This window comes from Monodelphis domestica, chromosome 8 (genome assembly GCF_027887165.1).
Source record: "Monodelphis domestica isolate mMonDom1 chromosome 8, mMonDom1.pri, whole genome shotgun sequence".
NCBI classification, from domain to species: domain Eukaryota; kingdom Metazoa; phylum Chordata; class Mammalia; order Didelphimorphia; family Didelphidae; genus Monodelphis; species Monodelphis domestica.
Genome location: NC_077234.1, coordinates 151,632,656 through 151,637,387, shown reverse-complemented (window position 1 = coordinate 151,637,387; position 4,732 = coordinate 151,632,656).

The window sequence follows — 4,732 nt, the reverse complement described above, 5'->3', positions numbered from 1 at the left end:
CCCTTTATTAAGCATTCCAGAGTCCCATTTAGGAAAAAAAATACCCACAAAGAGACTTTTCCATGGCTGAACCTTCAAATCCACTTTCTAGTAAGGACTTTTATTGCCTTCAGAAGAAAGATGACTTTTTGTAAACTGTAGTTTGCATCACTGCTTCCAGGGCCCCAGTGACTGAGCCAAGATCCTGAGCCCCCAGAAGCAACCAGGAAAAACATGTCTCAAAATTTAATAAAGGGTCATGACAACACATTCTATGAGATAAGGGTAAATTTCACAGGAATATTCTTATCTTTCAGACATTCAGAGATTTGGGGAAGCTGATGAGAACTCTGGCCAAAATTCAAAGCAGCCCCAGTCTCTGCTGATTATATTATTATCCTATAATGCAAAGTTTAAATTCTTTTGAGAGTAATTTTAGGATAAGAAACTTGCTATCTACCCAAATCCAGAAAGTGAACTGTTTGGAGAATGCACCATTAAGATGCCTGCAGAAACCATACACTGTACCAAAAGATCCAGAGGGAACTTTGGGATGTGTTGAAAAGAGAAAGAAAACTATACTAATCCCATTAATGAAGATGGATACAAAAATCCTCAATAAAACATTAGATAGAAGGCTTCAACAATATGACACAAAGCTAATACCTTGTGACCAAAGAGGATACCTGAAATGGAAGGATTGTTTAATATAAGGAAAACTATCAGTGTAATTGACAATATCAGTAACAAAATCAATAAAAACATTATATTAACTGTAGCAGTCCACACCTGTGTTTACACAAGGAAAATAATCATTGTCTTAGGAGACTGCATGCTCAATCTTGCACATGGCAAGAAAGGCACTGACCTTTGATCCTAACAGGTTTAGGCAAAGAAATCAGATTTATTTGTTCTCACCAGGCTGAAAAAGGATACACCTCTATCTTGTCATAATTTACATTTGAACCAATGACAATCCACTATGTCTCTAATTAATATACATTATGTATATTTGCATATGAATGTCAATAAAGGATGAGCACACAGGACCAGCCCATCTCACTTGCCCACTTAGCTTCCTACCTCATTTCTATCTTTTACCCCTTATCTCTCTCCCTCCTGGAGCTAGGCCTCTGGCCATGCTCAGCTATTCTCATGGAACTTCCTCTATCTCTCTGAAACACCTTTCCTTCTTAATCTCCTTTCCTCTAGCCTGAGAGGTCCCTGTTTAGAGTCCTGACTCTAAGAGACCCCTGGCTTTCCACTCTTCTGATCTCTAAACTCATTCCTGATTCCCATGATGTTGTTTTAAGGTCTTCTCACTGTCTCATCTCCAGGTGTAGTGGGAAGACGGAGCTTAGGTCTGTGGAGCTTGATTTACATATGATTTGGTGTTGGTGTCTCTCTCTTCCCATTCCCATGGTGCAGTTCCTTTCCACAAGGAAATAACTTTCTATCTTTCCTTTCTTGTGGGGGAGCTGCGGGCAGTTCCCCCAACATTAACAAAAGTAGTAAAAGCCTTTGGCCAAATATAATATTCATTCCCATTAAAAATATTGCAATGTATAATGTGAAATTAGAATCTGCTACCTTCAAAACTATGATCCCCAGGAAAAACTACGATTCCTAGAACCCCACTCACTTTCTGTCATGTGCTGATTTAGATAGGATATAAATTGGGTGGAGTTCTGCATCTAGCTCTCTTTCCTTCCTGTTGGCACCTTTGGAAGAGTGGACCTACTTGAGCAGGTAGATTAGCTTGGGCTTTTGGTTTTATTTTGTTAGATAATCACCTTTTTTATTCCTTTACTTATAGTGATTATTAATAAATCTTATAAATATATATGGAATTGTTGTATATTAATTTTAATTTTACAGTAGGTATAAATTAATTATTTCCCTAAATTATATGAAGCATCTTATTAAAACCATACATAATATATGTAATAGAGAGAAGCTAGAAGCCTTCCCAAGAATATCAGGAGTAAAACAAGGATGTCCATTATCACCAATACTATTTAACATACTGTTAAAAATGATAGCAACAGCAAAAAGAGAAGAAAAATAAATTGTAAGAACCAGAATGAGAACAGTCATAATAAAACTGTCTCTATTTGCAGACAACATGATGGTATATGGAAAATCCAAAAGGTTCAACTAAAGCTAGTTGAAACTATCAATAATTTTAGCAAAGTATGAGACAATAAATGATCAGAGTTTTATATATTATTGACAAAATTCTGCAAGAAGAGATAAAAAGAGATGCTTTATTTAAAATAATCATAGATAGCATAAAATACCTGGATGTATGCCTGCTCCCAGGAAATTTATGAACATAATTATAAAACACTTTTTACATAATTAGATCTAAAGAATTGTAGAAATATTATTTACTCGTGGAAGGACAGAGACAATATAATTAAAATTACAATCTTACCCAAGTTAATGCACTTATTCAATGTTATTCCAATTAATTAATCCAAAAGTTATTTTATTGTGTTAGAAAAATAATAAAATTCATTTGGAAAAACAAAAGATGAAGAACATCAAAATAATTAATATAAAAGAATAGAAGTCTTGAAATATCAGATTTCATATTCTATTATTAAGCAGTAATTATCTAAAATTTCTGTCATTGGCTAAGAAATAGAATGCAGATCAGTGGAATAGAATACACATACAACAAACTGCAGTAAAAGATCATAGTTATCTTGTATTTGACAAAATAATAGAACCAGTTTTTTTTTTTATAAAAATCATTACTTGGTAAAATTGTTGGGGCAATTGGAAAGTAGTTAGACAGAAACTAGATATAGAATGATATTTTACATCATTCTCTAAGATAAGATCAAAATAAATATAAGATCTCAACATAAAAGGAGATATAAGTAAATTAGAAAAGTGTACATATCTATCAAATTTATGAATGAATTTATAAGTCAATAAGACACTAAGAGCATTGTGAAATATAAAATAGATAATTTTGAGTATGTTAAATTTAACTGTTTTGACCAAATAAAACAATGTTTTATTTGTACAAATAGAAGGAAACAGAGAATGGCGGGGGGGGGGGGATTGTTATAGTAAGCCTCTCAAATATAGAACTTATATATAAAACAGATACTCAGCTTTGTCAAATTGATAACAATAAGATCCAACACCTAGTAAGAATAGAGGGATAAGGGATAAGAGAAAATTCAAAAGTTGTCTCTAAAAGGGAGAGAAGAGAATTTAGCCATGAACCCTGGGGAAAGGTTCTAGAAGCAGAAGGCACTGCAGAGGAGAGTTTGGGGAGTTTACTGAGCTAATGGTCATTACACAACTGTTCTGTCTCTGATCTGGAATGGGGGGATGACTGCTTCATCAGCTCCTGTAACCTGAGTAGTTTCATTGAGAAACTTGGAGGATTTTAGGCTTGGAATATATATAGGAGAAGATTTGGGTTTCCCTGAAGTGCTGTAGACAATTTGGTTGTGACAATTAGGCTATGGTAAACCGAAATGTTTAATATCTGGGATTTGGGTTTTTTTTTACCTAAAAATCCAACCCCAGTCTTGGGAAAGGATTTATTCCAATTGTGAGTTCATTCTCATTAACCATTTTAGAGACAATTAAGTTAATTGATTCATAATCTGACATACTTAGTATAGATAGTCAGTCAAATGGGTTTTAGGGGTTTAGTCTGATCAGGGGGCTTATAAGAAGGGATTAAGAAGATCAGAAGGACTTCCTCATGAGAGGAGCATAGGAAGTAGGTGGAGATATAGCTTTGTAGATTCAGGGATATATTGGACCTTAACTATCAGTTCCCTAACCTCAATAAACAAAATAAATGTGTGTTTTCAGATAGTCTCAAAAGGTTTGCACTTCCCTGGTGGGATTTTCATCACAAATCCATCTGGGTCCTTCTCTATCCACATATCTACTTTAGGACATATATTTCTTTTTCACCCCAATTGATAAGTGGGAAAATGATATGAACAGAAAATTTTCAAATGAAGAAATTAAAGCCATATATAGGTATATTAAAAACTCTTTAAATCAATATTCATGTGAGAAATTTAAACAAAAACAATTCTTTAGCACCATTATAAAACACTTCTCACATGAATTAAGTCAGATATAAACAATTTTTAAAATGCTTTTGTGTTGACAAAGCTAATATAATAAAAATGACAGTTCTAATTAAATTATTTACTTATTTAGCATCAGTCATCAAACTACTAAAAATCATTTTATTGAAACAGAAAAAAACCCAATAAAATTTATTTGGAAGGACAAAAGATCATATCAAATGAATCAACGAAAAACAATGTGAAAAAAAGTTGTCCTATCTGTACCAGATCTTAAACTACCATATAAATCATCAAAACAATCTAGTACTGGATAAGAAATAGAATGGTGGATAATGGAATAGAATTTTTAGGGGGTAAATAACCTTAGTAATTTAATGTTTGATAAATCCAAAGCTTCCAGTTTTTGGATTAAGAAGTCCTGATCTAACAAAAACTTTTCAGAAAGCTAGCAAACAGTATTCACTTATAGCTATTGTTAGCATTTCTAATATTCTAGGAATCCTTGTTTCATATGTAATATTAACAGGAAGTCTTCTAGCTTCTACCTACTAAAATAATACTTGCTAATGGTTTTAGGAAGATACTTTGTATCAGTTGAATAAAAAATCCATTTATACTTATTCTTTTTCAGTGTTTTTAATTGGAATGAGTATTCTGTTTTGTCAAACCTTTTTCTA